We start from the raw sequence: 14,197 nt of genomic DNA on the forward strand, positions 1-14,197 counted from the left end.
AGATAGATAGATAGGCAGACTGAGGAGGTTATGCCCCACAAGTTCACACAGCCAGCCAAACTAGGCACCGATTACACAGACACATAACCCCTCTGAGTTTCATGAGGTGTAATTTGGAACTCTAACTGTCCCAGTGAGTCAGTGGCAGAGCGTAAACAGGGGACATTCACTTCTTAAGCGCCTCCCTCCTGCTGCTGCATGCCCCCTGAAGATTATCAGCCTCACTTGCCAGGTCTTCAGCGGCTCAGTCCTCTTGCTGGGTCACACAATCCAAACGAACACCTTCTGGGGTAACAAAAATCTAACCAAGCTGTATCTGCCCTTACCAGAGTCTTCAGCCCCAGCTCTGGGCCCTTTAAATTCAGCCCTTTGCTTGAGCTTTCAAACAAACCTTTTCTCCTTCTTGGGATTTACACCATTTCACCAGTAGTTAGTGGGGGAACCTGGGCCTGCCCACTTCTCCAGGTTCCAATCCAGGGACCCTATCGCTCACTTCAGTTCATTGCTGCTACTTCCCTGGGCCTCTTCCCACCTGACCCCTTAGTCTTCACCCCTTCCTTATTTTAGGATTGACGTTCTCAAGTCCTCTCTCATGCAGCTTAAGCAAATGCAACCAGAAACAAACTGGTTATCTCTCAAGCGCTTTTGGCCAGAGAGGAACACTTGTCTTTTCCCTCTGATCCCAGCCAAGAACTGCCCTGCTAAGGCCTTTTTATCTAAATCTGCTGAGCTCTGATTGGCTGTTCACATGAGGCCTGTTTAGGCAGTCCCGGAGGACCCATCTTCGCTGCTCCTTTCCTAGGTCAGGGTGTAGTAGGATTGTGGGGCTTCCATCAGGGGACCATGAAGGGCCCGGTACGCTCACCACACAGAGCCAGTATTAAGTTAGGAAGAGAAGTTAATTCTAACTCTTCTGAAGACATGCAGTGTTAGAAAATAGTAAGTATAACGAACAAAAAACTTTATTTCTACTTATTTGGTGCGAAAATTTAAACTTTAGCATTAATAACAGAGTTAAGCATCTTCTGTTAGCCTGATTCCACATAGCCCCAAATCAGTGAGAATGCACATAGCATGCGTGCTATCCATGTCTTCTTATTATAAGAGGAACTTAACTCCCTCCACACACCCAGAGAACATTTTCTTACTGAAATGTGCCGATAAGCCAAAATTAAAAGGGATACTGAAAAGCAAGATTATATCAGGCTGTGGGCTGGGAAGAGAACAACAACTATCTTCAGACAATTGTCCATCAATTTTACTTTCAACCAGAATGCACAGACTCAGTTCTATTTAAGATAAACTTCTAAATCAAAAGTACTACAAACAAAAATGTAACTTTTTCACTCTTTTCTAGCCTGGTGCCATTCATTCCCCATTTTTCCATCTTGAAATCATGGCCCATTCAAATATATGCAGTTCACAAAACAGCAGGCAAGAAGTGGTTATAGCAATCATTTTATTACAATCAGCTTAGAAGCCTAATTTCAAAACAGGTGGATATCCATAAAACAGCATACGGCTCTTAATTTTACACTTATTAAAACTGTATTTACTTCACATGCAGAAACCTCTCTATCGATTTTTCATTGAGTGCTCAACACTTCATCTTCCTTTTTAGATACCTCTTATACTTGAACATGCCTTTTACAGAAAGACACTTGGATTGATGCAAGATTCACCTCATTCCTTTTAACCCACTGAAAAACATGTCTGCTCTTTGTGCAAATGCCCTTTTCCATGTGGGTGTGTGGACAAGATTTAAAGAAAAGACAATTATTTAAGTCATGTACTAAAAAGAGGAAGATTCAGCAAAGAAAAAAAAAATCATTACCTTCTTCTATTTTATAGCCAGCACTAGCAAGACAGGAGGGGTTCCCCAAGGAGCGTGGAATTCTTCCATCAACCTAGTACTGTCTACCCCAGGGGTTAGGTCAGCATAGCTTCATCTCTCAGAGGTGTAGATTTTCACATGCCTGAAAGATGCAGCTATGCCAGCGTAAGTTCCCAGTGTAGACCAACACTTAGAGCACTGGTTCTCAACGTTTTTTCATTTGCTGACCACTAAAAATTTTCAAATGGAGGTGTGGACCCCTTTGGAAATCTGCTGTCTGTACATGTAATTGAATTCTGTTCAGTCAGTGTCTTTCACAGACCCATTAGCTATAGTCAACGGACCCCCAGAGTCCACAGACCGGAGGTAGAGAACTACTGAAGTCAAGTACATCTACACTACAAATGCTACAACACCACAGCTGTGGCACTGCAACTGTGCTGCTGTAGTGTACACACTTGCTATAGCAACAGGAGTTCTGTTGCTTGTACTAAATCTGTCTCCTCAAGAGGCAATAGGACAGGCCAAGAGAATAATTCTTCTGTCGACTTAGCAGTGGCTACATCACGCCTTAGGTCATCTTAACTACATCTTACGGCTGTGAATTTTACATACCCCTAAGCGACATATGCTAGGAACGTACATTGGTGTAGCAACGTCTCTTGGGGCATCAGAAATGCATACCCCTAAGAGACTGTTATACCAAGCCAACCCCCAGCGTAGACAGCGCTAGTTCACCAGAAAAAATGCTATAGCAGTGCAAAATTCTTCCAAAGAATTTAAGTGTAGATAAGCCCTTATTGTTGAAAACCTACATCTTAAGTGTAGCCTGAATTTGTTATCAGAGCTACCAGCCATAAAATCAGGTTTTAGAGTAGCAGCCATTTTAGTCTGTAGCCGCAAAAAGAAAAGGAGGACTTGTGGCACCTTAGAGACTAACCAATTTATTTGAGCGTAAGCTTTCGTGAGCTACAGCTCACTTCATTGGATGCATTCAATTTTCCAATGCATCCGATGAAGTGAGCTGTAGCTCACGAAAGCTTACGCTCAAATAAATTGGTTAGTCTCTAAGGTGCCACAAGTCCTCCTTTTCTTTCAGCCATACAATGTTTTCTGGGATTTTTAATGTATTTAAGTCCGCCATGGCAAGCCTAGGTAGCTGTACTTTGGGTGGCTTTTACTGGTTAACACAAACAACAGGTCAAAAGAGCAACCATTTGCCAAACAGGAACATCGCTGGATCATTAGGGAGGGAGCAGGTGATTGTTCTTATATCCAAAAAGAGTGCTTACTTATTCTAATAAGATTCCTGGACTATCCAGGTTACTGAGCATCCAATCAATTCATGTTCTTATTCAGACCATTGTTTCAGTCTCACGGGGTTCAGATCTGGGCAGCAAGTTTAACAGACAGTCAATCCACAACTTGACAACCAGATTATATTACATAGCATCCTTTTTAACTCATGTCACTGTCCCTTTTAATGTTGAATTTGCTTTTGGGTTCCAGCCAAGCACTTAGCATTGCTCTGACACTGCGTCTTGTGGTTTCATGTATTTCCTATTTATGAAAAAGGACCTATAGCAGTTCCTGGTTTGTTACATTTTCTTCAAATAAAAAGTGTGAGCAGCAGCTTCCTCTATGATGTAGTCTTCTATATTGGTGAACATTCTGTTCCCTTTTACCACACTCAGAAAAGCTACAAGATGGACTTTAAAAAAAGGAGGCAACAAGATAAACTGTTCTGAAACAATTCACTCATCTTTAACAAAAACTGACAATTTCTTCCCCCAATTATTAGGTTCCCAGTGTTCAATCAGAAAATACTTCTAATTTCATTCCTCTTTTCACACTGCCCTCTGCCTCCCATATTTTAAACAAACCTTTAAATAATGTGCCACAGTTTTCCCAACTCCACAAATCTCATACATTCCAGTATTGTTTTCATTTAGTATTTACAGTAAGAATACTCTTTGTACATGTAAGACACCTTTCAACAGAAGACCACAAAATGGCTCATAAACATTAATTTAGATTCACCATGTCCTTCTGAGGTAAGTATTACATTTATTGTACAGAGGTAGAAAAGACACAGACAAGTTAAGTGACTTGCTCAATGTCATTAGCCTACCTGGGAAGAGGATCCATATGCCCTGACTCCCAGAATTCCTGCTTTAAGAATTACACTACAAATGAGAGGTTCCTCTACCTTCATCCTGAGCAAAAGCAGACTTTCCCCTAATTCATTTTTCACCATATTACCTTACCATTCAAAAGGCTATATAATCTGGCAGAACTCACCAGTCACATTAACAGCCTTGTTGGCTTTTTTGTTTCCAGATACCCATCCATGGCCACATTAGCTGGACCCATTAAAAAAAAAAGCAAATATTAACCACTTTCATTTGGAAGCAATACTCTCAGGGACTGGCTTTTTTTTTTTTTTTTTTTTATAAACACGGTTTCCCTCCCTTGTTTCTCTGGGCAAAGCAGGGGGTCCCCGATTCCTTTATGCTGTAACAGTGACATGTTTCAAGGGTTGCAAAGGACACAGGAGAAAGTTTTTTTCCTACCTTAAATAGTTATTCCTTCTGGTTGCTCTTTATGAAAAATAATATTTTTACTCAACAGAAGAGATACAATATAAGCAAACACAAGAGAAGATGGAACTACAAACAAGGAGAGCAACACATTAGACCACAGGGACACACTGAATACACAAAGAAAATACTTAAAATATAACTTCACCAAAAACAAATCACTTGCTCTAATGTAATACTCAGACTTAGTGAGTGTGATCATGTTTTACTCTACTAATTGCACGAGCAAATACAACAGCCTGTTACTTACTCACAACTAAAGGAATTTATCTACCTAGGTTCTCACACCAGCACTAACACTGCAATATCTGAGTGTCTAACATTCTCTTCCATTCCTAAATGATCTGGACAAAGGGGTTAACAGTGAGGTGGCAAAATTTGCAGATGATACAAAATTACTCACGGTAATTAAGTCCAAAGCAAACTGTGAAAAGTTACAAAGGGATCTCACAAAACTGGGTGACTGGTCAACGAAGTGGCAGATAAAATTCAGTGTTCATAAATGCAAAGTAATACACATTGGAAAACATAATCTCAACTATAAAAAGATGGGGTCTAAATCAGCTGTCACCACTCAAGAAAGAGATCTTGGAGTCATTGTGGATAGTTCTCTGAAAACATCCACTCAATATGTGGTGGCAGTCAAAAAAGAGAACAGAATGTTGGGAATAATTAGGAAAGGTACAGATAATAAGACAGAAAATATCATATTACCTCTATATAAATCCATGGTACGCCCACATCATGAATACTGCGTGCAAATGTAGTCACCCCATCTCAAAAAAAATTATTAGAATTGGAAAAGGTTCAGAAAAGGGCAACAAAAAAGGATTGGGGATATGGAACAGCTTCCATATGAGGAGAGATTAGATAACCTGGGACTTCTCAGCTTGGAAAAGAGATGACTAAGTGGGGTATGATTGTGGTCTATAAAATTGTGACTGGTGTGGAGAAAGTAAATAAGGAAGTGTTATTTATTCCTTCTCATAACACAAGAACTGGGGTCACCAAATGAAATTAATAGGCAGCAGGTTTAAAACAAACAAAAGGAAGTATTTCTTCACACAATATACAGTCAACCTGTGGAACTTTTTGCTAGGGGATGTTGTGAAGGCCAAGACTATAACAGGTTCAAAGAAGAACTAGGTAAGTTCATGGAGGACTGGTCTATCAATGGCTATTAATCAGAATGAGCAGGGATGATGTCCCTAGTTTCTGTTTGCTGGGGCTGGGAATGGGCGACAGGGGATGGATCACTTGATGATTACCTGTTCTGTTCATTCCCTCTGGGGCACCTGACATTGGCCACTGTCAGATGACAGGATATTGTGCTAGATGGACCTTTGGTCTGACACAGTATGGTCATTCTTATATCTTTTAGTTCAAGCAATCAGAGCTTGCAATTCTTGTGCCACGGCCTGAATTCATTCCCCACAGTCAACTAAGGTTTTTCTGCAGATAGAGCTATGGGTTCTCTCTCTTATCTAAACCTATTTCCATAATAGGTCTTACCAAAGCCTCTTGCTGAAACTCAGACGACTCTATAGATGACCCCGGGAGCCAGGTCAGTCTGGAGAAAGTACAAATGTTCGCCCGCTTTAGTCTTTCAAGTAGCCTTAGAATAGTGAGGTGAAGTTCAAAACTCCAACATTTATTAGGGTATTCAGAATATCCCATCTTATCCCTTTCATTCCCTAATACCATGCCAGGAAACCACAGAAACAAACACCGTCTCAGTCTGATTCCCACCTTCTGACCAAAACTCAAAACCAGTTAGTCCCTCTGAGTAACTGATACACGGAATGTACATTCATGAATTACCATGGAGATAAAGCAGACAACACTTAAGGTTCTGCAGCATCTTCTGTATTGTAACTTGGTGTAACAGTAAGTTTTCTAGGTGGCATGGTCCATCCAAGGGACGACACATGAACTTACATATCACGTGACACAAACAAATTCCAAGCACCTTTTCGATGTTTTACAACTGATGGCTAAAGCTAGCTGGGGGGTCAGGACATCACTGAGACAAGATGTGCTTCTTAAACTCAGTTGGTTTGTGGAGCTTCCACTAACTGTGAAGCTCATTGGAACTCAAAGAAAGCTTCCAGAGAAGGGAGATGGAGTCACTGGCTTCATCAGTCCTTCCAAAAACTACAGAAAGGGTGATATCTCAAGTTGGAAGCCAACAGAAAAAGCTGGGAGGGAAAGGAAATTGGGTCACAGGTTTTATTTCCCCAAAGCTCTTAGACAAATTTGAAGGATGTTTAAGAGGGACATGATGGAGACAAACAAGTTGACATTCTTCTCTTTATACAGCTTCAGCTAAGGACCAATGAACATTTGTTTCTACTTATACTGGAAAATATACAACCTGTTGCTATTATAAGTAGACTCACATTTTCAAAAAAGGAGAGGTAGGGTCAAAGTGAAATATTGGCATTCAATAATGGAGTAAAAGAAATTAATCTGAGGTTCAAACCTGCAAGACATCTGTAAATGCACAGAACACCCACTGAAAGATGATCTTGGGGTTAAGATAAAGCTATTACCAGCTGTGTACAAACTTTTGGGGTTGCCCTAAACAAGTCACTCAACCTCTATGTGCCTCAGTTTGCCCATCTGTATATTGAGGAGAACACCTTCCTACATCACATAGATATCGTGAGCTTTAACTTTCTAATATTTATGAGGCATTCAAATAATACTATGGCAATGATCACCGGTAAATTAATAATAATAGGAGTAACACATTGTAGAATTCAGAGCTCTAGTTGAAATAAAGCAGCAGAGAGCACCAATGTAAGCAATTATGTTACAGTTATCTTGCAGGGGAGAAAAACCTGTCTGCACACCTTATAGCAGCAGAACAAGTTTGAACGGCTTAACTAATAAGAGAGTTTTGTGCTACTTTAAAAAAAAAAACAGACCTGAGGTAAAAGTTTCCATATTGCTTATTTTTAAAGAGCAAAAATGTGGTAAATGTTTAAATATATTACTTTGGTTTTAGAAAATCTGCAAACTAAGTAACCATTTGATTCACAATAGACAGTTTTAAGTATGAATTTATTATTCAAGCTTTAATTACTATATTTTACCAAATTTTTTTTTGTAAAGGTGAAGTTAAGATTGATACCATACATGAGTAATGTGAATAAAATTCCTTAGAAGAATGCTGTAGTTAGCAAAAGGGAAAAAAAACAAACTACTGTATTAAAAAGCCAAAGCCAGAAGATTCAGAGTTATGGTTAACTTTACAAGAAATCCAAATATTTGAAGATATGGAAATTCAACTGAGATACCCAAACTGTCTTAACTATGCCTTTTAGGGATCCTAACTTCCCATTTCCCCTCTTTTGTTTCTTTTATTGTTAGTTGTGGGATCCTGCCAGGATATATTCTTGACCAATACTATTTTATATATTTATCAATGACCTACAAGAAAATATAAAATCAACAGCGGTAAAATTTGCAGATGACAAAAATTGCTGGATCAGTAAACAGTGATAGGCACAGGTCAGTTATACAGATCAATCTAGATCTCTTGTTCAGGTGCGCTTATTTGAACATAGGTTTTAATACTGCCAAATGTGAGGTCATACCTCTAGGAATAAAAAGCGTAGGTCACCTTTACAAGATGGGGGACTATACGGTAGACTGAAGTGACATTGAAAAGGACTTAGCGTATGTCACCACAGAAGTCGGGAGGGTGCTTCCCAGCACTAAAAAATAGCACCATAGCTGCAGTAGCTCAGGCTACTCCACACTAAAAACCTGCCTGACCCGCCGCCATTCATGCCACACTCCTATTTTTAGTACGCTAGCTCTCCTCCAGCTAGCACATCTGCCTACCCATGCTTGGAAGCACCCTCCTGGCTGCTGTGTAGACATACCTTAATGGCAATGGTAAATAATCAGATGCAAATCAGGTGCTCCCAGTGCAAAGTGGTTGCTAAGACAATGAACACGAACCTTGGATGCGTAAGCGAGAGACTATCCAGTAGAAGTAGGGAGGTGGTATTACCTTTGTATATTGCATTAGTGAGAACATTAATGGAATACTGTGTCCAGTTCTGGTTCTTCTTACTTCCAAAACGATATTTAAAAAACTGGAAAGCATCAAAAGGGTAACAAGAATGATTTGAAATCTGAATAGGCCTTCCAGTGAGAGACTTAAGAAGCTCAATCTATTTAGTTTATTGAGGGAAAGGTTAGGTGGTGACTTACCACCAAGACGGCCCAGTGCTTCAACAAGATCAGCTCATGAATGAAAACAGCTGGCGGAAGCTGAACCTGAGCAAAACAGAGCTGATGCTGCTGGGCAGAGGAAAACATTTTCAACAGTTAGCAGCCACAGTGCAATCTCCTTTGGTTAAAGATACAGATCCACAATTGGTCAAATCAGTCCATAATTTAGAAGTACTCCTGGATTCCTCGCTGACACCAAGCTCTCTCATAGCAGCATTCACGAGTAACGCTTTCTGTCATCTCCAATCGGCTAGGAGACTTCAACCTACCCTGCCAAATGATGACCTGGACTCAGTTATTCACAACTTCCTCACCTCTCGGCTGGACTACAGCTATGTGATATACTTTGGCACAAAGGCTTCAGCACTTAGGAAACAACAACTAGCACAGAATGCTGCAGCACATCTCCTCAGCAACACAGACTAGCAGGAAACTTGTTCTCTGCTCTCTCCATTGGCTTCCAGTAGAATATCAAATTGAATTCAAGGTCTTGGTCATTATCTTCAAGGCATTCCATGGTCTGGGCCCAGAGTATTGAAAAGATTGCTTAAAGCTCCAGGATGAAGATGCAGTTGACAGTTTTCTCCTCTCACACGATGGAACTCTTAAGAGTGAACTTCATCCATACAGGAGACATTACTTTCTTCACCAGGTCAAGACCATGGAATTAAATCTCTCAGCAACTACCATCCTTCCGCTCCAAGCGCAAGACTCATTTTTTTGCATTTGCCTTCTCTAAAAAATATTTAGCGGGGGGGAAGGGGGTGTCCCTGACTTGTTTTGGTAAGCTTGTGTTTTAGTATTCCATTCGGTTAAATGGGAATTTGTATAGTCGTTTTTTTTGTGTGGAATGCAAGGCTGGAGTTGGTACCAGTTAGTAGTCTGAGTTTCTTGTTTACTTAGAGCAGAGGTGGGCAAGCTGCAGCCCGCAGGCCACATCCAGCCCGCGGGACCCTCCGGCCCAGCCCCTGAGCTCCTGGGTCAGGAGGATAGCCCCTGGCCCCTCCCCTGCTGTTCCCCCCTCCCACACAGCCTCAGCTCACTGCATCGCCGGCACAATGCTGTGGGCAGCAGCGCAGCTGCAGAACCGCAGCGTGACCCAGTGCTCTGTGCTGCGCGGTGGCATGACTGGCTCCAGGCAGGCGGCACAGCTACCTGTCCCGGTGCTCTAGGCAGCACGGCTGTAGCCCCACAAGCCACCCGTGCTTTAGGAAGCGTGGTAAGGGGACGGGGGGGGGGGTTGGATAGAGGGCAGGGGAGTTTGGGGTAGTGGGCAGGGGTGTGGATAGGGGTCGGGGTGGTGAGAGGGTGGGGAACAGGGGGTTTGAATGGGGACAAGGGTTCTAGGGGGACAGTCAGGAATAAGACAAGGGGTTGGATGGGGTGGTGGGGGGCAGTCAGGGGCAGGGGATGGTCAGGGGACAGGGGTGGGTCAGATTGGGGGCTGGGACACGCCTGGCTGTTTGGGAAGGCACAGCCTCCCCTAACCGGCCCTCCATACAATTTCAGAAACCTGATGTGGCCCTGACGCCCAAAAGTTTGCCCGTCCCTGACTTAGAGCATCACCATGGGGGCAGAAGTAAGGTAGTTTGGATATCTGTCAAAGGCTCCCCTGAGCCAGGGACCCCATGGAGCAGGCTCACCTTAAGTTTTACAGCAAACAAATGAACACTGAGCTCAAAATAGCTACTTGGGCATTACAGTCCATAACAAACAATAGTCTTGCACAGAGATCCAAGGCAAACACTGTCAACGTTAAGCCCCTAACTGGGCCAGGTTACTTGGGTTAGGGCAGGGAGAGCCTTCCTTCCCTGGCTTCATCCTGTCCCATAGTAAAAGCAGCCAGCCCTTTTTATCTAGCCTGCTGAGTCCTGATTGACCTCCACCTGCTCCTGGCCCTTTGAGGCGCTGGAGGACCAACTCTTGCTGATTCTGCCTGCAGCTGATCAGGGGGAGGCCTCTTTAGGAAACCCCAGAGGTCCAAAGTTGCTGCTCTTCCCCTTCCATAAGGGTACCGTCTTAGTACAGGGCCTTCTGGTAGACAGCAGCAAGTGCCTAGTAAGCTCCATCACAGTATCCTACCTGTCAATTTCCATATATTAAAATATTTGGAGTTTTAGTAAATTTAACCTTAACTCTGAATTTCCAGGCTTTTGAACTGGGGTGGAGCGGGGGGGATTTTTTCTCCCGTTATATCCAACTTTCTTGTAAGGATTTTTATCATGAAATTAATTATATGTTCTATCAACCTTAACTTCACCTCAGCAAAGTTACTGTCTTGGATACTGCTTATTTTTTAAAGCTAGTCTGAACGTGGATTGGGGATAAAGCATGGGGTAGAAGCACTCACTCCTACCTTTCAGTACTAAGGGTGAAATCCTGGCCCCACTGAATTCAAAGGCAAAATTTCCATTGACTACAATGGGGCCATGGTTTCACCACAGGTCTTCAATTGTGTCAACTTAGTGAACTAAATTTTACTTCTCTCCATTTTCCTGACTTTTGTGGTTTTGGAGGGGTTTTGGCTGCAAGTGATAAAAAAAGATTTTTTGGAAACTGGTGAACGTGTTTGTTATTTTGGCATTTTAAGTAAGTAACCTCTGTTCTGACTTACTTTGAAATTCGGGGGGGGGGGGGGGGGGGGACGGGGGGACGACGACAAAACATCCGTCAAAGAGCTCACTCACCTACCAGTTCTAAGGAAGGTCTCTTTTTTTGTGGTATTTAGGAGCAGGGGTTTCTAATGAAAATTAACTTGCAGTCTTAATTATTAAGAGGTATCACAACACCCTGAGAAAAAGAGAAATCAAAGTATTGCTATTTCACTGATGGACAAACTGACTCAAAGAATTGAGGTGTGTTACCCAAGCCCACAGGGGTCATTGGTGGGGCCGCAATTAAAACTCTGAAGTTCCTATCTTCCAGCTCCTTTTTCAATCCCTTATAGCTATACCACACCACCTCCCTATATTACATACGCATTACAAACACAGGGAAAAAAACTGCCTATCAGTGTGCTTTGCACACAAAAACTGAAAATGGCTCTTCCATTTAATTTCCACATCTTTATCAATATTTTACAAGAAATTGAAGACAGTGTCAACTACTCAGTGACTAGAACAAATAATGTTACAGAAATTTTAGATACTTGAACAGTTTACAGTATAGTTTGGCCAGGTAATCCATAATAAAACTGATTTTTACCCAAATGGACAAGATAAGAATCTTAAACAGGTTCCCCCATCCAATATTTTATAACAGAATACTCATGACATTTAAACTCGGGAAAGATAGTGAGACAAAGATGGGAAGGGGGAAGTGGGTATTCCAGTTCTACATTAAAAGCAGAACCAAAAAGTCTGTTCTTTCATAACATGATACTTATTTAAATATACCAAAGACATACTAAATTTATGGAGAAACATCATTTCTAGTCCTCTCAGCCACTGAAGTTAAACACGTTCCCTTGCAGCTTTCCTATAATTTGCTCAACAGGAAAGCAATTAACCTATTCACATTTCTTAGGATATTACTTGTATTTATATAGGGCAAATTTTCCAACTTCACTGCCTGAAGTTAGACACCCAACGCCACATTTAGGGACTTAAGTTATTTGTTTCTTCAAAAGACCTGAGCATTCACATTTCCATTGTCATCACTGGGAAACTAGCTGCAAGTGCTCAGCACCTATGGGTGAAGGGGGTTGGGGGTGAAAATCAAGCAACTTTTACTTAGCTGCCAACAATGTGAATTTAGAGAGCTATCTCCATGTACTCAAGTTAGAAAATAATGGATCTATGAATTTTCCCAACTGCAGAAGAAAGAATTCTCCATAATTTGTAGCAAAGAAAATAAAACTATAACTTAAGTTACCTGTTGTTGAATTATTGAGATCAACTTTCTTATGTCTTCCTGAGCAGGCTTCTGCGGGGACAAAAACGTATCATATGTTTAGGGGTTTTACAGCCTAGTAAAAGATTTTTGTGCTCCTTTGAATTAACAAAGGAACAAAATAAAACAAGCTACAGTATATCCATTTAGTCAGAAAACACCTGCTTAGTTAGGCCGCAATCCTGCTCCCAAGAATGTCAGTACTTATATTCCCAATAACTTTCATCATGCAGGAACAGGCCATTACTACTCAATTTACTTACTACACTGTAGGTTTACTAAATCAGTGGTTATCATTTCAAGGACCCAATAATAAAACAAAACGTTTGCAAAACAGAGTGTTACTGCAAAATGCATTAACGCAGTACCTCCCATTAATGGATTTTTAAAATAATCTGAATATACATAAGTGTACCACTTTTCAGAAGATCAGTATTAATCTAATTCTGACATGTTAAGACAAGTAACCTTGGCATTGCAACTCATCAAGCCCAAACTAGCAGGGACAGGAAGTCCTGGTCACTTATTTCCTTACCAGTTCCTTCCAAAATCCCACAGTGCAATTTCGATGAACAAAGTGATTTCATCTCATAGTGTTTCTTATAATGCCTTCATACTTCTGACCAACTTGTCAGCGAGGCTCCCAAGTGGAACTTGCAGAACCAGAATTAAGATTTACAAGGGCCCCAGGCTCTGGAAAGGGAAAAGAATAAAAGACTGCTGGCGGGAGGAAGGAAAGGTGCTCCAATGGCAAGTCTGGCACCCACCAACACACTGCAGCATTACCCACTCTCTCAGTTTTATTGTAAGTCCCAACATTTCTATTTTGTTGTGTTTTTTAAAAGGGTTCTCATGAATTTCTGACTGCTGGCTTCAATCCTATGAAATCTGCCCTCATCCAAAAGGAGACAGCGTCTCTCATTTCTGTCAATAGGACCCAAGCTACAGGCTGCCCTTAGCTAACTAGCTACCATGCCTTTGACCTTTGTAGAGGAAAGTGAGGCTGCTCCCAGCAAAGATGGATGCCATCTCCCATTGGCTGAAATGGGGCTAACAGAGGGAAGATAGTGGCTCCTCAGCCTCCATATGAATGCCAGGGGACAGGAGAATGCAGAGTTTCAGGAATGAGACCATTTGGGGGGGGGGGGGGGGAACAAGGGAAAATGTGCTAAGAAAGAGGATGCACAGGGATGATCAGGGAAATGACCCGGGGGGAGCGGGGAAGGGGCAGAGGAAATAGGAGGCAGACTGGGAGGGTGCAGGGAAAAATAGTGTGGCAGAGAGAGAGCCTGTGGTAGGGGAGACAAGGTGAAGAGAGGGAAATATAAGTGGGCAAGTTAATGAGGTAGATGGGGGACTGGAGATTATAGGGGATCATGAAGGGAGAATATGAGTGAGACAGCTGCCTATTCTACCTGGTTACGGATGGGGAGGGGGAATTATGAGTCACTGAGTGCCAGCTTCTCTCTCACATGACAGGAGAGAGTAAGTGCAGTCCCTTCCAAGCAGTGAACAGGGAAGCCACATTCTGTGTATATTTAAGGTTATTTTTGATCCTGAAATTATCTTACACAATCTAGGAGTGGAGAGCTTCCCCTTACAAGGTGAGAAACATCCAAAAGCA

At 41.9% G+C, this 14,197-nt stretch overlaps 1 protein-coding gene across 7 annotated transcripts in view; it reads right to left on the reverse strand.

Annotated features, from left to right (window-relative positions):
• TRERF1 (transcriptional regulating factor 1) overlaps positions 1 to 14,197 on the reverse strand; it is a 141,523-nt gene that overhangs the window by 86,107 nt on the left and 41,219 nt on the right. For 6 of the 7 annotated variants that reach the window (XM_073339034.2, XM_073339029.2, XM_073339030.2 and 3 more), the window contains one exon: positions 12,556 to 12,606. The gene's annotated coding sequence lies outside the window, so the exon portion shown is untranslated. Of the gene's footprint in view, positions 1 to 12,555; positions 12,607 to 13,108; positions 13,267 to 14,197 lie in introns of all 7 variants that reach the window. The other variant, XM_073339031.2, reaches the window with a different exon arrangement.

This window comes from Lepidochelys kempii, chromosome 3 (assembly GCF_965140285.1).
Source record: "Lepidochelys kempii isolate rLepKem1 chromosome 3, rLepKem1.hap1, whole genome shotgun sequence".
Taxonomy (NCBI): Eukaryota; Metazoa; Chordata; order Testudines; family Cheloniidae; genus Lepidochelys; species Lepidochelys kempii.